The sequence below is a fragment of the Eleutherodactylus coqui genome, chromosome 5 (genome assembly GCF_035609145.1).
Source record: "Eleutherodactylus coqui strain aEleCoq1 chromosome 5, aEleCoq1.hap1, whole genome shotgun sequence".
NCBI classification, from domain to species: Eukaryota; Metazoa; Chordata; class Amphibia; order Anura; family Eleutherodactylidae; genus Eleutherodactylus; species Eleutherodactylus coqui.
Genome location: NC_089841.1, coordinates 5,912,118 through 5,939,240, shown reverse-complemented (window position 1 = coordinate 5,939,240; position 27,123 = coordinate 5,912,118). Strand labels below are relative to the sequence as shown.

The 27,123-nt window shown below is 44.4% G+C and overlaps 1 long non-coding RNA gene across 1 annotated transcript in view; it reads left to right on the top strand.

The window, feature by feature from the left end:
- The first annotated feature begins 769 nt into the window (after nucleotides 1-769).
- LOC136626864 (uncharacterized) overlaps nucleotides 770-27,123 on the top strand; it is a 44,828-nt gene continuing 18,474 nt past the window's right edge. The window contains exon 1 of the long non-coding RNA XR_010792693.1: nucleotides 770-894. This is a non-coding gene — a long non-coding RNA (uncharacterized lncRNA). The remainder of the gene's footprint in view (nucleotides 895-27,123) is intronic.

Genomic DNA, 27,123 nt, shown 5'->3' with positions numbered 1-27,123 from the left:
TTTGCTAATTTGTTCAGTTGTTTGATCATTCAAAAGATAATTGTTGTGTGTAAATGAGGCTCAACTTTGTACCTCCTTTTCATTAACGTAATTCAGACCAGTTTTTTGGGCCCAAAATTTTGTGCAGTTTTTGACACACAGGGGTCCATTTACTATTCAAAATACAACAGTTTTCTGGTTCAAATTACGCCAGATATTCTTCTGCCACATTTACTATTTGTTTTAGACACTTTCGGACAGTTTTTCTGACTTGTCTAGAAATAAGGCATGACCTAAAGTGTGCCAAATTGCCATAAATTGGGACAGAATTCTGTCACAATTTTTCACGTACACTAAGCCAACTACTAGGTAGTCTTACAATTGGACAGATTTATCATTCATCAGATCTACTGTGATAAATGTGGCACATTGCAAGATTGTCTAATCTATATTTGCACTGTTTAACTTTTAAATAGTATTAGTAAATAAGCCCCTGTACTGTATTACATTTAGACCCCGCCCCTCCCCCGAAGACACATTCATTTTTGGACAATTCATGAAAAGTGTCTACAACCCATGAGAAGTGTGGCACATGGAGCAGAAGAGCGTTCTCAGCACCATTGGCAGCAGAATTCTGCACATATTTAATAGTTATCCACCCCTCCCCCACCCTTCCCCCACCCACCTCACCGTCTTCAGTCCAGTGATTCTCTTCTCTTCCAGCTCAGTGTGCGCCCCCGGCTGGTGAGGGGATCGTCCCTGCAGGGAAGGAATTTTATGATAGAGGTGAATGGCTACTCCTGAGCTGTGAGACTGGATACCGTCTGTCATCACCATCATCATCATCTTCTATGAGCATTAGATGTGATAACCCCCGGACAGCTAGTGAGTGGAGTTCTGTCCAGCGCTGCATCGGTGAGTAGATATAACTAATGTACAGGAGTATATATCCCCCTCCAGTATATACACAGAGCCTTGTAAAAGTACCCACCCCTAAAGAGTCACCGCACTTGTCTGCATTACAAATGGCACCTGAATCGGTATATTGTCGGCTTCTCTGGATGAAGATCAACCAGCTTTGGTCAGACGGCGAAACTGAAGGAAAGTTCAGAAATGAGGACCAAAGAAACTTCACATCATGTGATACACAATAACAAGGCTGCAAACTAATCTCCAAAGGTCTGACTATCCCAGTAATCAGGGAGTCTGCTGAGCATGTGGAGTTAATGTCACTCTGGAGGGAACAGGGAGGGGTGCGAAGTGCTGAGACTACAGCTGGGTCTGGTCGGGGTGGCTGTGATAGCGATAGCAATCCTGTGGGGACCACATTGACTATGCACCAATCCAGTGGCACAGACCCAGTCACTAAAGAGCCCTTAAATATAAGAAACAAGGGTCTGTCTATCACTTAATTCCCTTATAACCCGGGGGTGTATGCGATCGGGACACAGCGATGTGTCTATTTTAATCTTTTGAGGACGGCTCTGCACATCTTTCTGGGTTATGTGCCTATGTGCACGACAGCCTACTAAATGACTGAATGAGTGCTGACATCATCGCTGAGGTCATTCGCACACGTGCAGAGCGCTGAGACAGGCAGACTTTGCTGCTGGATCGCTTCTCACTGAACGCTTCATCTTCTTTGTGCAGTGGACAGTGTTTACACCTAACAAGACGTCAGCAATGCGGCGATAGTTTTTATGCTGACTGAAAGTCCCCTATAACGACTCGTGAATGAATAGGGAGTGGGTTTATTTTTGCATTTCCACTGTATGATTATCACTCAGATTTGTTTGCCGTTTTGTGTACATGGCCCATCAGACTGGGACATTTAATGGAGAGTCTACTTTTTTTTTTTTTTTTTTATTTGAGAAGGAAACAATAAAGGGAAAGAGGAAACAGTCAGCGAAACGACTTATGAGAATGCAATTATTAATGAGATAGACTGGGCAGAACACCGGGGCAAATGTGATGCCAGCAAATAAGTTTAACTTTGTTTCTCTGGTAACTTATCAGGGCGGCCATGATTTTAAAAATTAGCTCTTTTCCCTGACTCCCAGGCGGCGATCTCCTCAAAGCAGAATATTTGTGACACCTCGTCCTTTGCTGTGAAGGTCAGGATGGTAGGCAAGGATTTTAAGGAAGTAGAGGGTCTCCAAAGCAGAACGTCTTCAGGTGTGAAGGCCGAGATATCCCACATATTCTGTTACTGTGCTGACTGAGAATGCCAGCGCATTGCCACCATATATGCAGGCTTGATCCCCTCTGTGCTTCGCATTCCCAACAGGCATGGGCTTGCGCTAGATTGGCTCTCAATAAGGTGGCAGGCGTTTGTACCATCCAGTGAGAACTTTATGAGTTCTCCTGAAGGTGAATTCATTTGCTAGCTCCTCTTTCCTGAATGTGACTCCAGGTCTCACTCCCATTCCCCGAGGTTCATCAGAGGAGGATGTAAGAGGCAGACTTTATATAGGTGTGTTACTAATTTCTTGGGTCGTGCAGAAAGAAGAGAAGTCTCAAACCAGAACGGGTCTCTTAATTTGCCGTGACAAGTCCTCTGAGATCTCCTCAGTTGTAATTGTCTGCTGCGCTTACAAAATCCAGTGGGCCATTTGGTAAGAGTGTGTTAATCTGATTCAAATTAGTTACTTGGGGCCTTTAACCCCCTTTGTTTTTTCTATTTTCGTTTTTTGCCCCCACCCCCTTTAAAAAATCGTAACTCTTTTATTCATCCATCGCCGTCGCTGTCTGCGGGTTGTTTTTTGCGGGACAAGTTATATTTTTTATTGGTACTATTTATTGCACCATATAATGTACTGAAATTTTTTTAAAAGATCCTAAGTGGAGTAGAATGAAGAAAAAACGACATTCCATCATATTTTGTTGTACCTTCTTTCTACGGCGCACAAACCTGAACAAAAATGACCTGATAACTTTATTCTATGGGTCAGTACGACTACTGTGATACCAAACTTGTATAGTTTTTTTTTGCTGCAGTACTTGGATTTTTTTTCAAAGCTATTTAATTTTTTTTTAAAGAATTTTCTGCCGCCCTTTTTTTTTAGCTTTTATTACTTAAAAAAGTAAAACTTTAGTGTTCTTAATATTCCTTTTTTTTTTTTTAGTCCCCAGAGGGACTTGTGATGCTTTGATTGCTCCTGCAGTATGATGTAATGATATAGCATTAAATACTGCATCCAATGGGGATGGCTTGGTAAGCATTCTACCAAGACAGCCCTAGGGCCTTTCAGAAGACCCCCCAGCTCTTATTGTGGGGGTAGAGGGGCATATGGGACCCCCGAACATCGTTCAGGGAATTTAAATGCCGCTGTCAGAACTGACAATGGCATGTAAAAGGTTAACCACCCCTATGAGCCGCGCAGCTAATCGGAGCTGCTGCTTGCAGCTGTCTGCTATAAGAAACAGCTGGCAATATATAAAGAGAGATCACCCTGCGATCTCCCTTCATACATACCCCGACGCTGCAGGATGTAAATGTATGCCCTGCAGTGTTAGGGGTTATTGATATCCCTAATTGTTAAGGCGTTATGTTTTGACCAACGTCCACCTTTACTTAGTGGTCTATTAGCTGGGATGGAAGGAGTCATTGAGGCAGGGGTCATTGGCGGGAGTGTATGGTGATCTGATGCCTCCAGACTTGGTGATCTTAAGACCCTAATTGTGCATTTTGTAATTGGCCTTTTATATGGGACGATTATCGATCAGAGTTGTTCCGGCTCCTGCGCTCTCACGGGTATTTGAATGATAGTCGCCCTGTGTAAATACATGCTGAACCCTAAACGATTAGCCATTCAGAAATGAAAGACTGCTGTTTACACTGAACTGCCTGCTTACAGTGTATGGAGGCGGAGGGGGGGGGGGCACGCTTCCTGGCTACCCCACATCCATGCTGGTCGATCTCTGAGTGATACCAGTGATAGTCACTCCTGTGTAGCAGCGCAGCACTGAGCTTCACTGTTATAAGTGTCGGACATTGTTTGTCCGGTGGTTTGTCCCGTGTAAATTGGTCTTTACTCGGGGAGGCGTTATTGGATCAGAAAAGAAAATCATTCTCTGGTCTACAAAAAAAAATTTTTGAGATGTTTTTTAGATCCAATAACTGATTTTGTATATTCAGAGTGTTTAGATTACAGAAATTACTTCCATTTTCCTTCATCACATCAAGCTTTAAAAAAAATTGCGCATGCAAGAAATCTTTACAACATGCTTTAACTTGAAAATGTGTAATATGGGTGAACCATGTGACCAACATTATACAAAAACAGGAATGAAATACACATTGCATTATATTCTTGCCTTATAACAGACTGGGTTTAGAACGTGACGATAATAAACACGTTAACTTCAGACACATTGTAACATAGACATTTCAAAGGAAAAAGCCTTTACAACCACTATTTGTGTTCACGGATATGACCGGTCAATAGAACCGGTGCCGCTTGGATGAAAAGCTTCTTCTAGCACTCGTTCTCTTGTGCACTCTAGTAGGATCATATTTCAGCAACCAACAGTAGTCGGCCATCATGGATGTATTCCATCGCCCCGGTACAAGGTCCTTAATGTCCTGGTGAAACCTCTCACCCTGTTCTTCACTCACTGCTCTGATGTTTTCTGGAAAGTGGTCTACATGTGATTGAAGGAAATGTACCTTCAGATTCCTGTTCCAGCCTGAGGCCTCATATTTTTCTAGCATATTGTTTACATGTTGCACGTAGTTTGGATCTTTATTATTTCCCAAGAACTTATGAATAACTTCTTTGAAGCCAATCCAAGCTTCCCTTTCTGGAGGAGTCATACATGCTTCAAAATGTTCATCTTTATCTAGTTCCCTGTTCTCGGCCCTACAAAGATACCTTCTTTGACTTTTCCCTCTGAGAGTGTGGGAAACTTGTTGGTTAGATACGTAAAACCACTACCATTTTTATCCAATGCCTTAGTAAATTGCTTTTGTCTGGGTCTACTAAGCTGCTACTCATAATGTTCTTGGGACCTGCCATCAGGGCCTCTCTTTCAGGCTATTCTCGTGTTCTCCAAGGATTCCTTCTATCTCAGCTGTCCCATTCACAAATGTTGTTGCCCTAAAAACATGCATAAAACCTTTAAATCACCGTAGATCATCCATTAATGTTCCCTGTAGTTTACGTTTTCGAGCAGCAGTTCAAGCTTGTCATATGTCTCCTTAAGATGGATAGAAGGAGCGACTGGGACTGATACTAGAATGTTACCGCTATGTAGCAGGACACCTTTTAAACTTCTCTTGCTTGAATCAATGAAGAGCCTCCATTCATCAGTTTTCTACTCTGCTTCTAACTTATTTATGTGGTTTGGAATGTCCAGACAATATACTAAAGAGTCTTCCTGATTAAGATACTGTTCTAGGCCTTTCTCTCGATGTCTGTAAATACTTACATACGTTCCTGGAGCTAGCAGGTTCTTTTCTTTCAGCCTTGAAGCAAAAAGTTCTGAAGCATTCTTTGGGAAATGTAAATCTCTGACCAAATCATTAGCTTCATTTTGTGTGAAGGGTTGGTGTGTAACTTCAGTGCCCGGCCAATCAGAATCTTCAGATGACTCGACTGGCATAGAACTTGTTTCAGAATCTCAGGGTTCATAGGATGTTAAGGTACAGGAACATCAGCGCCATGTGGTGCAGGCTTTCTACCAAAATTAGGATAAATCACTCCTTTTTTCTATACAGAAACAAAAATAGCAATTGTCCAGATGGTCCTTTGGCTCACGCCATACCATTGGAACCCCAAAACTAGGTGCCATTATCTTTCCCTTTGACCAGTTTCTCTGCTCTGCAACACAAGCACGGTACACTTTAAGGGGCCCACGGTTTATCTTGATGCCCCAGATTCATTCCAACATAAGTAAATAAACCCTTTGAACACATGAGGTTGGGCTCTGTCTCTGTGCTGCCATCATAAAACATCCACAAATATAACAAAAACTATTTGGATCAGTCAAACACGTCCTTCTTTGCATGGTTACAGCACAACAAATATAAAGATGAAATGGTCCACGGAAACACTTGTCTAGACATGCATTACGATATCAGGCTCAGCACTGCTTGATGTTGCCTCTACCCAATATCCGCCATTACAACACTGGAACGTGCTGCCGTCTGATGAAATGTCATCTGCTGTAAAAAATGATGCAAAATGAACTAAATTAGAGAGAATGTTTACTTTCAAATACATATTTGTGTTCCTGTTTCATTGGGGATATTTATTTTTTGAATATCTTGCTAATCCTAATTACTGAAATTATTAAAAATTGGTATGTAAAATGACAAACGTAAGGCAGAACGAAGTACATATAAAGCAAGAGTCAAAAACAAAAAAGGAGAATCCATGCTGACCTGTGCTCTGATTGTGACAACAGGTGAGTCTGATTTAGTGTCAACCAAAGATATCCATCTAGATCGCTTTATAAGTAGGTTTGGACGGTCTTGGCCTCCTTGTGGTCTTTGAGTTATATAAGTAAAGGCTAAACGAGGCTTGTGTTTGTTCCAGACAAATTTCCTAAAGAGTTGATGTATCTGGGAGAAAACAGAGCCTGGTATACTGGAGAGTTTACTCGATCGCTCTGCATTTCATTTTTCGGAATGAATACACTGGAGATTGCAAACCTATAAAATAGTTTTTTTTTTTCTTTTTCCTCATCTACCTCTTCCCTTATTATTAAAGGTCAACTTATTAAAGTGATTTCTGGTGAAGAGACATTTATCACCAAGTGTCTGGACTGTTAGACAGGCCTTTATATTAACATCTACCCATCTTTCTCCCTCTTATTCAGGTATGCCTCAGATTTGTTTTTCAACTGTTTTCGCCCTATCTTTACTGAATCGTCATTCTTATTGCTGCAAAGTTTTTTTACTTGTCCTTTTCCATTTGACTTGATGTTATCTGCAAACTTCTGTATAACTCTTTGATCCTCATTAGATTTTATGGTACATACAGGCCTAAAAGTCTCTATTTTTTTCCCCTTGCTTAGTGTTTTTATTTTGAATGTTTAGTGCTTAATCGGTATAATGAGCACTAGATTTAAGCACATAGCCCCTATACAATATCTGTTGAATTGTCATTCATGGCTGAGTGTCCGCAGTTGGCAGTCGGCCCTCTCTGATCACTTGTTCAGTGTCTCATTCATCAGCTCTGTTTCTTTTCCTCTTCCCCTTGCTGTTGGGATTCCTCAGGGTTCGGTCTTTGGTCCTCTTCTCTTTTTCATCTACGTGATTGCTGCTAGACAAACCAATCAGCAGATTTGGCCTTTGTTGCCATCTCTACACTGATGACAGTTATATACGTCTTCTGGTGACATCACACCTTCACTACTACAGAACCTCTGTAATTGCCAGTCTGATGTTTCACGCAACAACATTCCTGCAATTCGCAATCCTTGTTATAAAGACCTGTACAAAGAGTCCGACATTGATTTGCAGGAATGCTGCCATCCAATAGGTGGCGCTGCAGGTATTGTTCCATTTTCCTTGTATCTTTGTGAGCTGCTCCTGTTTGTAGCAGCGTATTGAATTCCCCAATAAGTTTGCCAATAATTCCTAGTGGCTGGACGGGTGACGATGAACGATGTCTGAGGCCAAAGTGTAGTTTGCCCGTCTGCTTTGCTGCTATATACGGTGACGGCAGCAGAAATAACAGCTCTCCCGATGTACAGACCACTTCGAATAGATATATAACCATGATGCCGATTCTTCCTCTGCTCCCTCCAATGGAACCCATTTAAGGTCTCTGCCAGTATACAATCTTTCACACCAGCAGCAATATATCCCCTATATAATATCTGTCCCAACTAAGGACAGACCCCATGTTATATAGGCATATAAACATGATGCAGCTTCTCTGTCCTGTGCTCAGCTGGTCATACTGGGCCTATGTTATATATGGCTAGGTCATGTGATGCAGGCGTTCAATTAAACTGTTGCCCATATGTAAGATGGAGGACACTCTTGGACACTGATTGGCTGCATGCTTCCCTTTGTACCAGGCATTATGGGAAACTTGATTTTTACCAAAAATCAGCTTGGACTTAGCCAATCTGATTGGAACAATTTTAATTGCCAGGCCGATCAAGACGAGCAACACTATTACCAGCCAGCTTACTTACCAGAGGAGGGACCTGTTGTGTCTAGAAAGCTGCTGGTTTTCTCTCTGCAACCTGTACTTCCAATCGCTGGAGGAGACTGTGACCACCCTAGAGAATTAGGGAAGTGATCTCATTAAACACTGAAAGTCCTTACGATAAAAAAAGTAGTCCACAACATAAAGCAGACATTGCAAAACAGGTTGTCCATTTTAAGAGTAGTAGTGTATAGTAGAAGGCATTTTTGCAGAACCGAGTCCGTTATGTTCTCTGTATACATGACCCATTATAGTATTCCCAGTCCTGTATTACTTCTATCTCATCTATCTGTACGATCCCCATTTAGAATGTGCTCCATGAATGCCAATGCCGTCCAGTGTACATCTTGTGCCATGTATGCCGTCCATGAGCAGCTTGTAACACTGAGATCCATTGGCACCATGGAAAGGAGTTTGCTGATCACTAAGCAGGCACTCCCTGGGGTAGAGGCGGGGGCGGATGGTAGTACGGAAGAGCAGGATGAGCAGGCAGCTTGCTGGATGACAGGGGGTGGGGTAAAGGAAAGAGGCTAGTCCTGAACTGGCACACCCCAACAAGTTTGCATTACAGGACTAGCACAGCTGCAGCATGCCATCCAGGAGAATGTCTGCTCCAATAAGATAGGGAATAGGAGCGCAGGGCTGGTAGACAGGTCCTGATAGTGGGGCACTCATTTATTAGGGGGACAGACAGGGCACTCTACCACAAAGATCAGGATCGTCAAACGGTGTGTTGTCTTCTTAGCGCTTGAGTGGGACACATCGCAGATCGAGTTGACAGATTACTGGGAGAAGCTGGTGAGGATCCAGCGGTCATGGTGCACATTGGCACCAATGACAAAAGTTACAGGTAGATGGAAGGTCCTTAAAAATTATTTCAGGGAACTAAAATGAAAGCTTAGGACAAGGACCTCTAAAATAGTTTTTTTCTGATACCACCTACTGACCCTAGGCTGAAGAGTTTCCTGGCTTGAGAGGACAGGTACGGACAAGATGACCCCAAGTGTTACAGTAAGCACAGATTTTTTGAGCGCCTGAGCATGCATTCCTCCTCAGTTAATTTGAGCCAATCAACCTGCATGGGCTCAGGGTCACTGGACAAGGAGGTAGTAGGCGGGACAAAGGGCGGTCTCTGGAACTTGGGTGCCAGATGGATTGGCCTCCTCTCCTGGGCAGCCTCGTTGGTCCTTTCCAGGAACCAAAGAACGATTCTCGTGGCCAGGGAGATCAAGGTGTCCAGAGAAGTTGGAACCTCATTGTTCCAACCCAAATCCAAACCAAAGGTTGTAAACTAAATGGTATATTGGCCCAAAGGAAGAATGTTCTGACGAAGGCGCAGTAGGAAAGGCGGCAGAAGTGGTACAGCGTGGCTTGTCAATCTCTCACGAAAGGTCACTACAAACATACTAAAGTTATTAACCACTGGATCGTGTCTCTCCCAGAGTCCGTTAATCCAGGCCAGTGCCTGTCCGGAGAGATGAGACATCATGAATGCCACTTTAGCGTGATCTGTGCAAAACAGATGGGAGAGCAACTCATAGTGAAGGGAACATTGGTTGATGAACCCACGGTACTGCTTGGAGTCACTCTCGTAGCATGGTGGGACAGACAGACGAGGGCCGTAACAAGATGCAGAGTCTGCCTGAGGGTACAGTGCCGCAGTTTAAACTGCTGCTGAAAACTGTACAGTTGCGATAGATGACATGTTGTTTAGACGAGTACTCTTGTTATGCATGTATGCCAGAATTTGCTCCTGGCAATCACGCTGTTGTGCCATTCCCTGCAACAACTCTGAGAGATCCTTGCAGGAGGAATCAGCTGGGTCCATGGCCTCAGAGTAGTATTAAGGACTGCAAGTGTGAACCCATTGTGCCAACCTACTCGGTGGTCAGAGGGGAAATCTCGCCCTTTGCTAGTCAGGAAGATGCGGGTACCCCTGCCTAAAAGTGGAGTAGGGGTCCTAACAAGGACGGCCCCACAATCTTCCTCTCCGGCCTGACTATCCTTGATAGGATACGGACAGGACAATACACACCACAGGGGCGGGAAGGCAATGAACAAGCGCACACAGACCAAGGCAAAAGACAGAGAGACAGAAATGGTCAGAGACAGGATCCAAACAAATACAGATATAAATACAGAGTAAGCGCAAACAAAGTAGTGGGAGACTGGACATATGCTGGGTGTCTGAGACAAACACACCAAGGCTGAGGGAGGATTCCCTAGCTCAGATAAATGGTGAGGTAATTGCCCATACCCTACAGCTGGGCAGAGAGCACTGGAGGAGGTAACCCCTGATGTGCTGGCAAGAAGTGTGCAGCAGTTCATATAAAAGAGAAAACAGGATGACACGTGTCTGCCAGAAAGAGCAGAGGGAAGACAAATCTGGGAAGCTGGCCTAATTCATACTATGTTACTAAATTACTGTGTCCTCACTCTTCAACAAGGAAGGACGGAACAGGTGCAACTAAAACAGCCCTTAACATTGCGAAAGGGGTTAATAAACAATTTAGTTCAGCTCAACCCAGCACAGACCTGCTGATGCTCAGTAGTCTCCGGCTTCTCCTTGCAGATGACGTAGGTGTGCAGCTGAGGATGGCGCTTCAACATGAGACATTCAAGAGAATCTCTGGCTTCTTCCAATATCTCCATATTCTGCTGCAGAAGACTCTCACATTTGTTGTATGACAATTGGAACCTCCAGTTTATGCAGATGTTCACTGGTGACCCAGTCCTTGCTGACGCAGCAAACAAGTCTCAGATTACTTTACTCCATGGCAGCTCCAATTATCCAGAGAGGCACAAGACCCCTCAGTCTTGCCTTCCTTCTGGTCAGAAGTGCAGAGTCTTCCAGCTGTCTCAGTAGCGCTATATCTTGTAGGTCTCTCCCACCTGTATAGTATGGTGGAATAATCCTATAATCATAGCTCTATCCCCTGGTTCATCCATCTACCCCATTGAAGATTGTTCCAATTTGAGTTTTGTAGTCACGCTACGAAATTGATAACATATGATATGCATTTAGCAGGAGTGCAGATGGCTACCCATGTAGACAAGAATTGTAATGTAGCCCACTTAGTGATGCATAGCTCTTCTACCTTGCGGAATATCCCAACAATGTAGCTTTCAAAGAAAAAATGATTTCCATACATAACATTTCCAGCTTGACCTTGGCTCACAGTTCATGGTCACTTTGCAGTAAGCTCTGCTGTAAAAGTGTCGGGTTGGATGGTAAGCGATGCAGATGTCAGGATACGAAGTGAACAGCGGAGTTACAAAAATGTAAACTCTTATTTAACAAATAAACTGCAAATTGGGATTGGTTATGCAATTCTTGAGAACGCGGTTAAGATAAATGTGCAATTGCAACAGAGGCTTTCCACATCCCTGACTACTGCTAGCTAGAGATAATAATGTCTTGTATGTATGATATGTAACAGTTATCAACTACAATCCAACCGATACACATCAAATATAGAAAGAGTTGGAGGGGGGTGTGGCCTGACCGAGGACGGTGGCAGTCGCAGGCTTCTGAGCTCTGCTCCGTCCGTTACCTCCAAAGCGACTATCTAAGCATCAGCGGGTCCCTTCTCTTCCCCGGAGACGCTCCTGCTTAGCAACTAGCCATGACCCGGCACAGGACGGCGAAAGCGTCCCCGGTCCCGGTGGCAGACTTCTTCTCCACTCGGAGCGGCAGGAAGACCCCAGCTGCAGCACGCTTCTCCTCCAAGAGCGCTTCGCAAAGCTCCGTGGACGATCCAGTACAGACTCGGGAGACACCGACAGGGAGCCCCAGCTCCAGCCGAAGCGACACACTCCGGTTTTCAAGCCTGGGAGAGGTGAGTGACACATCAGCGGACATTACATGTAGCACCTCTCCCCCAGTCAAAATGGCGCTCGGCCACATGTTAGCCCCAGGGGACAGTCTCTCCCCATCTCCAAGCCCGGAAAAAAGGAGACCAAGAATGGAGGAGGCAATTAACACCTCTCTGCCTCCATCCAACAATGCAGAGTTCCTAGACATGGTCCCTACTTCAGATCAGCCTGCAACACAGGCTTTTATAAAAGAAATGATGTTAGCCCTGAGAAGCACCATGAGGGAGGACCTGCACACGTTCTCAGCCTCCTTTAATACTACCATAATGGAAATAGAAGAGAGAACATCCCATATAGAAAATAAAATGGGAGAACTGACCAAGTCCCATAATACATTAATCGACGCCCACTACACCCTGGAGGAAGAAGTAGATCAGATTAAAGTTAAAATGGCGGATTTGGAAGACCGCAATCAACGTAACAACGTCAAATTTAGGGGTATCCCCGAAAAAATCATCCCAGCAGATTTGAAGGACTTTCTTATGCAGTTAATGAAAAAACTCCTTCCCTCCATTCCTGCCCAAGAGCTGATCATTGACAGGGCACATCATTTACAGAAACGAAAATTCCTACATGAAAACGTACCTCGTGATGTGATAGCGCGGATTCATTTTTTCCATGTCAAAGAGGCGCTGATGTTTACATCCCGAAAAATGCCTGACCTACCTCCACAGTTCTCAAATGTTAAGCTGTTTGTGGACTTGTCCGCAGCCACTATACAATCAAGAAAAGCTTTCTCCCGCGTCACTACTACCCTTAGGAGGGAAAAAATCCCCTATAAGTGGGGTTTCCCCACAAAGCTCACTTTGCATAGGGAAGGCGTCACGCACATCTTCAATAAGCCAGAAGAAGGGGAAAAATCCCTAGTCTCTTGGGGTCTCCAAATTATTGAAGAATCCCACACCAAACCACCTAATCAACGCTCCCGAGAGCCGTTTGAAGAAAGTCGGCAACCCCAATCACCCCGCTGAACTCAGCTTTTTTTTCTCCTTAAATTTGGAGGTTGAACTTCCTTTCTTGTCGGGTGAACTTTTATACCCCCCAATCTCTCGCAGGATTACACCCCTGCACAAAACAGCCGATACCAGCTCGCTGTTTTCAAGTTCTCACTAACATATGCTTAGCCTTACTGCTAAAAAAATGCTTCCTGGCCATATTGTTCAGTGTTATGGGCCAGACAATTCTGTTATGAATGTTTGTGTTTTCATTCCTTTCCTTGATAGGTCACTGGTCGGCAACAATTTGAGTTTCCACAAAACCACTGCGTACTATCCCCCTGTAACATGGCGATAAAAATTTGCTCTTTAAATGCAAAAGAGCTAAATTCCCCTTTCAAGAGGTCAGCAGCCTGGAGAGACGCTCTTCGTGAGAAGGTTGACATTCTGTGTCTACAAGAATCGCATTTGACTTCTGCGACGCGTCATCTCCTTATGCATAAAAAATTCCCCCCAATTTTTTTTTCTTGTGCCCAGGAGAAGAGAGCGGGGACCATAATTGCAATTAAAGACTCGGTTGATGCCACACTCACTGAACAGATAGTTGACCCTAGAGGCAGGTTCATAATCTTGGTAGGCCTATTTAATGGCACCCCATTAACCTTAGTTAACCTCTACGCTCCAAACTCCTCACAAATCTCTTTCTTAAACAAGATTGTTAAAAAAATACGTCCAAAAAGGCAAAATCATAATATGCGGAGACTTTAACATTGTCTCTGACAAGAAACTCGACTCCACCAGCACATCTAACAGAACATCCCCTACGCTCTCAATCTTGCTCCAAAAACAAGCGCTCTTTGATTCCTACAGGTGTCTTAATTCTACGGCTAAAGAATACACCTATTACTCCCCTCGCCACAGATCCTTCTCAAGGATTGACTTATTTTTGGTAGATAAATGGACCCTCCCGAGCGCCAGAAGTGCAGACATAGGCAAGACTACGTGGTCAGACCACGCTCCTGTTTTTCTTACGCTAGAGTTGGCAAGGTCCCCCCCCCCCCCGACTTTGAGAAGTTGGAGAATTAACATCTCTCTTATGAGACTCCCTGAATATAAAAAGCTTATCAAAGAAGCGTTAAATGAATATTTTTTACTTAATGTGAACCCAGATGTAGATGTGTTCTCCACGTGGTGCACTCACAAGGCGTACATGAGGGGGATACTAATTAAGATTAGCTCCCACCACAAGAAAAAGAAACAACTCCTAATAAACAATTTTCTCGAACAAATTGCAAGGGTAGAGCACAACATTCAGACCTCCCCTTCCATCGAGTTACACAGGGAACTCATGTCCCTTCGCCATAGTCTACATCTGGAACTGATCGGGGACTATGTTAAAACTGTAAATTTCTCCAAAATGAACTACTACACGGCCTACAACAAACCTTCCAGACTGATGGCCAGGATAATAAAGCAGCGGCAGGCTCCAACCAAAATCCCATTCCTGGTCAAACAAGATGGATCAAACACCAAAATATCTCATCCCCAAGCCATAGCAGATGAATTTAGTCTCTTTTATTCCAAATTATATAACTTAAATAAAGATAGCTCCACCCACCAGCCAGATATTCAACAAATCAACAAATTTCTAGAGGGGATTAGTCTTCCCACAATTGGAGAGGACCATCTGAAATCATCAAACTCTCCGGTCTCCCTCCTGGAGATTCTGGATACAATAAAATCTTTAAAAGCACACAAGGCCCCAGGTCCGGACGGCTTTTCCAATGAATACTATAAGGACTTCGCTCCAGACCTGGTGCCTTGTATGGTGGATACATTTAATAAAGCGATCTCTACGGGTTCTCTCCCGAAAGAAATGTTAAATACCACTATAGTTACAATCCCCAAGCTTCATTCCAATCCCTGAGGAGAAGGTTTGACCTGCCCGCGGGAGAATTTCTTAGATACCTCCAAATAAGGTCTCTACTTCAATCTACTAAAATAGACAAGGTGAAGCTGTCGGTTGACCTCTTGAGGGTTTTTAATAGCCCTGGTCCGTTGTCCCGCTCCCTGGTAAGGGTCTGCTATGACATACTCTCAGGTGACATGAGAGGAACGAAACGTGCACATGTTCTCAACTGGGAGAGGGACTTGGGGAGGGGGTTTTCACCAGATGGGTGGCACGCGGCCTTTACATGGGCCAATAGGGCAACTATTAATGCAAACATTCTGGAAGTTCATATAAAGGTACTGACAAGATGGTGCTTCACCCCAGTTGCAGTGGCAAGAGCATTCCCCCATTCAGATGATAGATGCTGGAGGCACTGCGGCCACAGGGGTAGCATTTACCATATATTTTGGAGCTGTCCGAAGCTCTCACATTTCTGGGACGAGGTCTTCTCATTCCTGAGAAAAATTACAAAAGTGTGCATCCCCAAATCTCCTGAACTAGCCATTCTACTAATTGATAACAACCACACTCCACAACCGATAAATCTGGTAGGCCATATTCTTCTCACTGCCAAACTACTGGTTTCAAGGAGGTGGAGGGCTGCCAAGATCCCTACCATTTTGGAATTGAGGCAGACAATTTCTGACCATAATACATATGAAAAACTTTATGCCCTAAAAAATGGGGAGTACGCAAAATATTGTAAGAAGTGGAACCCATGGTTACAGAGTTGCTTGACCTAATTATCTGATATTTGATAAATGTCTGATTATTTCCCTTCCCTCCCATCCCCTCCCCCCCTTCCTCCCCTCTATCCCACTGTTATTTTACTATGTGTTACTGGTTTAAATGATTGGAAGAAATATATAATGATCATTGCATTTCTGTTCCCAGCAGAGGTAACTCACACATCGCTGTATAGTTGATATCTTTTTCCCATAAGCTGCAGTTATGGACTTTACAGAGACTCTGGATAAAGGGAAGTTTCATGAATCTATATGTTTGTTAACGAATCTAAAAGCCGTGATCTTGTGCATGCTCGCATAGATAACCAATTTATGTTCTATTTGTAATCGTCTTAAAAGAAATCCAATAAAGAACAAATTGAAAAAAAAAAATATATAGAAAGAGTTAACAGCCTCTTGTGACATAGAGACTGTTAGGCCGTCAGCCATGTTGGTTTGTATGTCCGGCCTTAGACCTATATTTGGCATCCAGTTTTTTATCCCCTGTATAATCCCCTGCCGGCCCTGAACAGTTGGGATGCAGTTATAGAGGCTTCTTAGTCCCGCCCCCCCCCCCCACCACCACCACCACCACCACCTGTTGATATTCACATTTAAAAACGGCCATTGTCTCCCCCTCCTGAGCCGGGCTGTGATGTAAATAACCCACTTTCTTTCTTCTCCCCCCTGTATGTGTTGGATAGTATAAGCATGAGGATACATAAGTTGTATGACCTGCACTCGGTAATGAAGTCTTAGAAAAACCATTCACCCAGCAGAGGGCGCTGCAGACCCGCCGGAGCCGAAAATTCAGATTAGGGGAAATCTTTTACTAAGAATTATCAGTTGTGTGAGGGTCCTGGCCATATATGAAACATATTTACAGAATTGGGTGGGCCAGCTAAATAAAACGCACCCGCACACAGGTCAGTAGGGCCCTAGAACCCCTTCAAACTATGTATGCCCTGACCGGGTTATAATTTATGTGTCACGATAGATATCAGTGAATACATAAAATCATTGTTGCAGCTGTTCTGGGGTCTTCACCTTGTTTTCAGGCCAGACCAGGTTTTAGCAGTGGCGCTGCCTTTCCTGGGGTGTTTGGGTGAGTGATGTCAGTCAGCTGTCTCTGAGTGGCCCTGCCCTATATAAGCTGTGCTACAATTGACCTCAGCGCTAATAAAGTTCTGTTTCCTCCTGGGTTCCTGCTGAGTAGCACAGCCTGTCACTGCAGCTCAGGTCCTTGCTGCAGACCGCTGCTATATCTAAGTACCCCTGCTGGTTACAGCTTATGGTTCCCTTTTTGCATTTCCTGGTAGGGATTTATTAGTGGCCTAGGTACGAGTGTGGGTCCGCACCTGTCGGAAGCGATTGGCCCACCGAGTAGACAGGGTCTCCTCCTGGGCTAGGGGTGTGCAGGGAAGGATTTCCCTTTGTTTGTTTTGTATTTACGTTGCACGGTCGTACTTATTGGTAGCGTTATGCACAGTGTGCTTATTCTTACGTTTGTTAATGCCGCATGTCCAGTCAGGATGCAACAGATTGACCAGCCCTTAGCTACTTGGGGAGATTCTGTGTGGTTATTATGTATCCCCTTGAGGTTTTGCCGCACCTGCTTGGAGCGCTGGCTGCGGGGGTCGCAGAGAGGTAAAACAGCAACAACTTGTGCTGCAGGTTCCCTGCAAGGAACCAAAGATTGAGCTACCCGATCGTTTTTCTGGTGATAGACAGAAATTCGGATCTTTTCGGGATGCCTGTAAGCTCTATTTTAGGCTGCATCCAGGGTCTTCGGGGGGATGACGTCCAGAGGGTGGGCATTGTAATTTCCAGACTTCAGGGGACGCCACAGGCATGGGCTTTCTCCTTGCCCCCAATGTCTGAGGTCTTTGCCTCAGTGGATAACTTTTCTGCTGCATTGGGTCTTATCTATGATGACCCAGATAAGATATCTGTGGCTGAGGGAAATATCAGACGTTTACGACAGGCAGACTCCCTGGTCAAGGATTATTGTGCTGAGTTTCTACAATGAGCAGCGGAGACTCAGTGGAATGACCCTGCTTTAAAGAGCCAGTTCCACTGTGGTCTGTCCAATAAGATCAAGAACGTACTGGTAGAATATCCAGTACCCCACAGTCTGGATGAGGCCATGTCTTTGGCTATCAAAGCTGGGAGACGGATCAGGGAGAGACATCAGGAACTCTCCATAGATTCTGGCTTCTTATCAGCGGATGTGGAGGAGCCCATGCAGTTGGGGTCACTGGCTGGCAGGGTTAGGAGTGAGAACAAAGTACAGTGTAAAGGTCGATGCTTTTCCTGTAACCGCACAGGTCATATGGCTCAGTGTTGTCTCCATCATAATTGCCAGCCAGGACTTGATGACCGGAAGATTACTGAGGGGGCCCCTCTAGGCCATCAAATTGCTTGGGTATCACCCTCCAGACTGGTACTTCCCGCTGAGATCGTTTGTGGCAGTGTTGACAGTCCCATAAGAGTCTTTTTGGATTGTGGAGCTAGTATTAATTTAATACATCAGGAGACTGTCAAACATTTAGTCTTAGAGATGAGTGCTTTGGATTCTCCTATCCCTGTGTCCGCCATTGATGCTGCTCCACTATCTCAGAGAAATCTGAGTTTTTGTGTACCTAATGTCCATTTAAGGATTGGGCTGTTCCACACGGAATGTATAACACTATATGTCATGGAATCCCTCCCTACGCAAGTAGTCTTGGGTTTGCCCTGGCTGCGCCTACACAACCCAGTAGTGGACTGGGAAAAGGGGGGCATTGTTAAATGGAGCCCTGGTTGTCTGTCCGATTGCATTTCTACTGATATAGCCTCCATTCAGGCAGAGGAGTTGCCTGAATTTATCGCTGACTTCTCGGATGTGTTTTCCCAAGAGGGGGCAGACAAATTACCACCACACAGAAAGGGGGATTGTGCCATTGAACTTCTCCCTGACTGTAAGTACCCCAAAAGTCGCATGTTCAACATATCGGCCCCTGAGAGACAGGCGCTCAAAGATTATATCCAGGACAGCTTGAGAAGGAATCATATACGGCCATCTAATTCCCCACTAGCAGCTGGTTTCTTTTTTGTAAAGATAAAAGATGGCGGGTTACATCCCTGTGTTGACTTTAGAGAATTGAACAAAATCACGAAACGCAATCCATACCCTCTCCCCCTTATTCCGGATCTGTTTTCGCAGTTGAATGGCTCCAACTGGTTTTCCAAACTAGACTTGCGCGGGGCATATAATTTAATCCGGATTAGGGAGGGGGACGAGTGGAAGACTGCGTTTAATACCCCAGAGGGGCATTTTGAGAGTCTGGTGATGCCTTTTGGTCTCACTAATGCCCCTGCGGTATTCCAGTCCTTGATCAATGAGGTTCTCTCTCAGTTTGTGGGCAGATTTGTATGAGTATACTTGGATGATATTTTGATCTTCTCTCCGGATTTTGAGTCCCATGTTTCTCATGTTCGCCAGGTCCTCCAAGCTTTGCGTGAGAATTGTTTGTTCGCCAAAAGAGAAAAGTGTGTGTTTGCTGTACAAGAGATCACATTTTTGGGGCATATAATTACCCATGAAGGGTTCATGATGGATCCTGAGAAGGTCCGAGCTGTACAGGATTGGGTCCTACTAGAAAATGTGAAAGCCTTACAAAGGTTCTTGGGGTTCGCCAACTATTACCGTAGATTCATTAGGAATTTTTTGGTGATAGTTAAACCTCTTACTGATATGACTAAGAAGGGGTGCTTCCTACTAAAGGGTCGACGGAAGCTATGCAGTCATTTCAGAGATTGAAGAGTTGTTTTGCTACGGCTCCGGTTCTGGTGCAGCCAGATTCTTCCAGGCCCTTTATTGTTGAGGTTGATGCTTCAGAGATGGGGGTTGGAGCAGTTCTATCTCAGGGAACGGAGACATTGCAAGATCTCCGCCCGTGTGCATTCTTCTCGCGTAAATTTTCGTCTTCGGAGAGAAATTATGACATTGGAGACAGGGAATTGCTGGCGATTAAATGGGCATTCGAGGAGTGGTGCCATTTTCTACAGGGGGTGCGACACAAAGTAACGGTTTTCACGGATCACAAAAACCTCATATATCTGGAATCGGCCAAGAGACTTAATTCCAGACAGGCACGCTGGTCGCTTTTCTTTTCCCGTTTCAATTTTTTAGTTACATTTCGTCCAGGCTGGAAGAATGTGAAGGCCGATGCTCTTTCCAGAAGTTTTCTTCCAGTGGTTTCTGATGAATGTGATTGTTCCCAGCAAGAGAAACCACGTCATCTTGTAGATATGAGACCTTTTAATGGCTACAACCATACATGATGTAATAGCGAGCTTCCGAACCAACGCAGGGCTCTTCTTCAGGCTTATGGATTGGATCTTTGTTTTCTGATGAATCTTCTGTCCCAATCCTGTCTGAAGTGGTTCAAGCAAATAAAGTCCGTAGCAGCATGGGTAGATGCAGATAAAACATAACCTTTATTCCCCCATTGTACAAAGCTGCAACGTTTTGATCTTAGAGAAGATCTTTGTCCAGCATATTGGAACAATGCAATACAGCACTCTTAATTAGCAGCAACATTCAAATAAATTACAAACCGCTGGACAGAACACTAATTGTCCTGCCCTTGTTATGTCCATACGTGTATAATCCATGTCCAGCGTCCGATGTCATGGCGTCCGTCATAGACTACTGTGCAAGCGCGGGGATACAACGTCCCGCGATACTACGATGTCACTCGTGTTCACTGCGCATGCGTGCGGCCATAAGTGTCCTACAGTTTCATGTCCGTGTCTGATGCCATGGCGTCCACCAGAGAATACTGCGCAAGTGCGGGGATACAAAGTCCCGCGATACTGCGATGATGTAAGTTGCGTTCAGTGCACATGCGTGCAGCAATAAGCGTACTGCAGCACTATAGCAACCAGCATAGTCATCATACTTCAAGTGTAGCACAGTACAGGTGAAAGCGCACATGAATCTCCAACTTAGAGGCAGAATATGCTAATACCGCACTAATGTGGAAAGAGTACAATACCCCACATGGCAGAGGTAACAATTTGTTCCCATAGTCCCTTTAGAACTATACAGTAATAGATAAATAGTTACATCAAGCCACTCTTTATACTCAAGGCTCATACCTCAAGCCAATTAATGGTGGCAGTCATATTCTCATATACCGTATATTTTGGCGATAAGGCGACAGGGCATATAAGACAACCCCCCAACTGTCGACTTATACACTGGTAATACGGTGTGGAAAAAAAAACAATAGTACTCTCCTCCCGCGGTGTTCTGCGGCGCTGCTGCAGACTGTCGCTCCCTCCTCCTTGCTGACAGAGCATTGCTTTCTCGATGTGCGGCTTGAAATCCCCGCCTCCAAAAAGCTAATGCTGTGATTAGCTAACTCAGGTGGCGTCAGCCAATGAAAGCTGGCACTGCGTTAGCCAATCACAGCCATTCAATGATATTATTGAATGGCTGTGATTGTCTGACACCGCCTGAGTTAGCCAATCACAGCATTAGCTTTCTAGAGGCGGGGATTTCAAGCCCCACATCCTGAAAGCAATGCTCTGTCGGCAAGGAGGAGGGAGCGACAGCCTGCAGTAGCGCAGCAGAACCCCGCGGGAGGAGAGTACTGCTTTTTTTTTTCCGGACAACTGTATACCCAGCATATAAGCCGACCCCCGACGGCCAAGCAGATTTTTCGGGGTTAAAAGGTCGTCTTATACGCCAGAATATACGGTATTATCCAAATTATGGGGGGCTAATAATGTTGTAAATTCATGAATTCAACCCATGTGAGGTAACAGTCGTGTACTCATATATGTTTTATTAGATATTAGTTGTTAAATCAAAAGGCATCACTCCAGTAAATGCAAATAAAATCTAGCTTATTGTTACACTTGTATCGTATTATTATTGTGTTCAAGTTGCATGGGAAGGACAGGCAAATCAGACGGGGATGGAGAACATGTGTAGGCATGACAAATCTATAAAAATAAACAGAAAAGAAACATGGTTGAAAGTCCAAAATAGACAAGGCTTAAAATTACAAAATCTGCATAACAACTATACAGAATTTCATCTATGGATTTCATAAATGTGGTACATGGGGATATTCCAAGTTCAAGCAGGATGGAACAAGTGTATCTAGTTCGTGTATCCATCTCAATTCCTTGCGTTTAAGTACAGCCATCCGGTCTCCCCCTCTCGGTAGTGGAGCTACCCTATCAATTATCCTAAACGTGAGTTGGCTTACAGTGTGCTTGTATTCACTGACGTGTTTAGGGATAGGTAGATCAGTCTTGCCCGTGCGGATTGTGCTTTTATGGTTAGTTATACGGGTTCGAGCCTCCATGCTGGTTTCATCCACATAGCACAATCCACTTGGGGAAGTGATCAAATATATAACGAAGGAGGTAGTGCAAGTGAATTTTTCTTTCAGAAAATATTTTCTACCAGTCACTGGGTGACTAAAGTGATCACCTTTTAGCATGTTGCTGCAGCGAGAGCATGCCAAGCACAGGAAATTACCTTTCTTACTTGGCACAAATGTCCGCTGACTCACTCCACCAACCAGGGCAACCAGAGGATGTACCAGTTTGTCACGTATATTTTAACTCCTCTTCTATGCTAGCATTGGAGGTCAAGCAAATTCCGGGGTGTCACAACATCTGCTAATTACTGGCCAGTCTTTATATACTATATTTTAAATTCTGCCAGTCATAGGGCCATAAGTTGAAACCAAAAGTATCCTGGAGTTTTTGGGAATCTTGGTTTTAACCACCAAGAGCTCATCCCTAGTTCGTTCTCTGACCCTTGCACTTGCATCTTGCAACAGTTAATTAGGATATCCTCTCTGTAAGAATTTTCTGCACATCTCGTCTAATTGGATGTCAATCATGCTGTCATTAGTGATACGACGGACTCTAAGTACATTGGGGGAATAAAAATTATGTTTTAACTGCATCTGCCCATGCTGCCACAGACTTTATTTGCTTGAATTACCTACCGTTGGGAACTTGATCCAGATCCCTGTCTGTGGCGAGCATATTGTCCCGTCCTGCCTTACTGGAATCTTGGTGAGTGCCGCTAGTGGTATTTCATATACTACCTGTCTGAAGGGGTGGTGGTCAAAAAAGAGTAACAGTGGCAGCATAAATGGTGAAAAATATATAATATTAGATTTTATCATTCCATAATCCTGAAATAGACAACGTTTCGACCATACGGGTCTTTCTCAAGCCTAGAAGAATGCCAGACATACATTAGCACATCATAACCCCCACCAGAGAAAATCACATAACACAAGTATCACAGGGTAAAAAGAGCTTAAGGTGCCTTCATTGTGTGGTTACATGCCAGACCGGATATCAGAACAGCTGGTCCATGCTCCGGGTGCTCTCACCAGCCTGCACATATGTGAGTTTGATGGCATTCCAGCCCTAAATCACACGCCAAACCCACTTCTGAGGCAATGCGTCATCCCCAACGTGCAGACCACATCACCACGTCGTCCAACAAGTTGTGACGTGTAGCGCATATGCCCATCATCTCCTGCCACATCACAGCATCATTCAATGCATTGTGTCGAATAGCGCATCAGTGCGCATGCGCCTGCCATACGGGCTACGTAGAGACGTCATAAGACGTACCAGGGCTTAGTATTCATGTGCAAACACAATCTGCAATATTGAAATGCACCAAAATGCCCCAAACATCAGTATAGTTCAGTCTATTCAATGACTATCTGTATTTGACATTAATACTCAAATATACATATATATATAATAGTGTAAATTACATAGGTTATCTGTGCACATAATAAAGTGCATATATATTATTAAAAAAGAGCAAATGCAGATAATTAAATACAAATATATATATATATTAGAGATGAGCGAACGTACTCGTCCGAGCTTGATGCTCAGGCGAATATTAGGGTGTTCGGGATGTTCGTTATTTGTAACGAACACCACACGATGTTCGGATGTTCGGGTTACTTTAACTTTCTTCCCTGAGAAATCTTTTCTATATGCGCTCAATGGGGCCGGCGGCAGCGCCAACCCCATTGAGAACATATAGAAGACAAATCCTTCTTCTCTGCCACAGCTGTAACAGAGAAGAACGATGTTAGCCCATTGAATTCAATGGAGCCGGCAATACAGCCGACTCCACTGAATGCAATGGGCTGCCGGCGATCGCGGGATGAATTGTCGGGAAGGGCTTAAATATATAAGCCCTTCCCTGCAATTCATCCAGAAATGTGTAAAAATAAAAAATATATATATACTCACCTGGTGCCGGCAGACGGAGTTCAGCGCGGCAGGCTGCAGTTCTCCTGAACTGCTCTGAACAGCTGTGAGTAGTATTCAGCAGCTCTCCTGCCCCTGAGCCAATCAGAGGCAGCCCTCACTCACCCATTCATGAATTCATGAATGGGTGTGAGTGAGGGCTGGCCTCTGATTGGTCAGGCTGTGACCAATCAGAGGCATCTTATTCAGCAGGCGGGGATTTTAAATCCCCGGCTGCTGAATACTACTCACAGCTGTTCAGAGCAGTTCAGGAGAACTGCAGCCTGCCGCGCTGAACTCCGTCTGCCGGCACCAGGTGAGTGTATATATATATATTTTATTTTTACACATTTCTGGATGAATTGCAGGGAAGGGCTTATATATTTAACCCCTTCCCGACAATTCATCCCGCGATCGCCGGCAGCCCATTGCATTCAGTGGAGTCGGCTGTATTGACGGCTCCATTGAATTCAATGGGCTAACATCGTTCTTCTCTGCCACAGCTGTTACAGCTGTGGCAGAGGAGAACGATCGTTATGCTGACAGTGCGGGGGGGGGGGGTCTCACTCTTGCCGCTATTGTGGCTTAATAGTGGGACCTGGGAACTTGAGATGCAGCCCAACATGTAGCCCCTCGCCTGCCCTATCCGTTGCTGTGTCGTTCCCATCATTTTCTTGAATTGCCAAGATTTTCACACATGAAAACCTTAGCGAGCATCGGCGAAATACAAAAATGTTCCAGTCGCCCATTGACTTCAATGGGGTTCGTTATTCGAAATGAACACCCGAACATCGCGGGAAGTTCGTTTCGAATAACGCGAACCCGAACATTTTGGTGTTCGCTCATCTTTAATATATATGTATGTATGTATATGTGTGTGTATATATATAAAGCTGAAAGCCCTCACTCACTCACTGACTCACTGACTGACTCGCCAACGGTTCTCCAACTTCCCGATGTCGTAGAAACATGAAATTTGGCGCAAGCATAGATTATCTCCAAAATAGGAAAAGAAATTGGGTCCCAACTCGATTATTCAATTCTAGCGCAAAAGAATTGGCGTCAAAATTTTACGTGCATAATCTAAATCACTCACTTCCTAATGTCATAGAAACGGGAAATTTGGCACGAGCATTGATTATGTCATAAATAGGAAAAGTTAATGGGTCCCAACTCGATTATTCAATTCTATGCGCAAAAGAAATAGCGTCCAAATTTTACGTGCGGAATGCAATTTTCTCACTTTCCAGTGTCATAGAAACGTGAAATTTGGCACGAGCATTGATTATGTCATAAATAGGAAAAGTTAATGGGTCCCAACTCGATTATTCAATTCTAGCGCAAAAGAATTGGCGTCAAAATTTTACGTGCATAATCTAAATCACTCACTTCCTAATGTCATAGAAACGGGAAATTTGGCACGAGCATTGATTATGTCATAAATAGGAAAAGTTAATGGGTCCCAACTCGATTATTCAATTCTATGCGCAAAAGAAATAGCGTCCAAATTTTACGTGCGGAATGCAATTTTCTCACTTTCCAGTGTCATAGAAACGTGAAATTTGGCACGAGCATTGATTATGTCATAAATAGGAAAAGTTAATGGGTCCCAACTCGATTATTCAATTCTAGCGCAAAAGAATTGGCGTCAAAATTTTACGTGCATAATCTAAATCACTCACTTCCTAATGTCATAGAAACGGGAAATTTGGCACGAGCATTGATTATGTCATAAATAGGAAAAGTTAATGGGTCCCAACTCGATTATTCAATTCTATGCGCAAAAGAAATAGCGTCCAAATTTTACGTGCGGAATGCAATTTTCTCACTTTCCAGTGTCATAGAAACGTGAAATTTGGCACGAGCATTGATTATGTCATAAATAGGAAAAGATAATGGGTCCCAACTCGATTATTCAATTCTAGCGCAAAAGAATTAGCGTCCAAATTTTACGTGTGGAATGTAATTTTCTCACTTTCCGGTGTCATAGAAACGGGAAATTTGGCACGAGCATTGATTGTGTCATAAATAGGAAAAGTTAATGGGTCCCAACTCCATTATTCAATTCTAGCGCAAAAGAATTGGCGTCGAAATTTTACGTGCGGAATGTAATTTCTTCACTTTCCAGTGTCATAGAAACAGGAAATTTCGCACAAGCATTGATTATGTCATAAATAGTAAAAGCTAATGGGTCCCAACTCCATTATTCAATTCTATGCGCAAAATAATTAGCGTCCAAATTTTACGTACGGAATCTAATTTTCTCACTTTCCGGTGTCATAGAAATGGGAAATTTGGCACGAGCATTGATTATGTCATAAATAAGAAAAGCTAATGGGTTCCAACTCCATTATTCAATTCTATCCGCAAAAGAATTGGCGTCCAAATTTTACGTACATAATCCAAATCTCTCACTTCCCAATGTCATAGAAACATGAAATTTGGCACAAGCATTGATTGTGTCATAAATATGAAAAGTTGGGGGCGTGGCCTAACCACCATACTGAGAAGCCGCACTGAGAGAGAGCCCGCTGGAGAACACCCTAAAAACTAAGTTTGGGGACATCCTCTCCACTCATCTAAGGCTCCTCAAGCTTTAAGAAGTCCTCCCGGAGACATCGGGAGCGTCGAGACCGGAGCGGGGACTCCGCAGAAGCCGCTTTGAGCTACGGCAGCTGAGGCCTAGCTGACAGGCCGGAGCCGGGGGCTAGATTTCCGGCCGCAAGAGACCGCGGCCTGCACGCCGGCGAGCGAAAGCAACCGGAGCATTCTGTAAAGGCAAAGGAAGCTCCCTTGCCCTGCCACATACACCGGTGGAGCCGGAGCTGACACAGCATAGGCATAAGGAGCTCCGTGACGGCGGCGGGCGCGGGAACCATAACGGTAAGCCGGCACCTGCAAACCACACATAAGGCTGTCACACATAAGCCTTAAAGAGACAGGAGCCCCCGCTTACCTCTCCGTTCCCAGCAAAGGAGGCCAGTGCCTTCCACAGGAGGAGACAGTGCTCACCCATAAGCACAGCAGGATTCCAGCCCAGAACTGAGGCAGACATCCAGCCGACAGTCACAACTAGAGGGCACTCTGTACCACACATAGAGTGCTTCTCATAGACAGTACTGACCTGCACAGACTCTCTTCCTGCAGAGGTGGCCCACGTCCCCCACCTCCCAAAACCACCTACCTCCTTA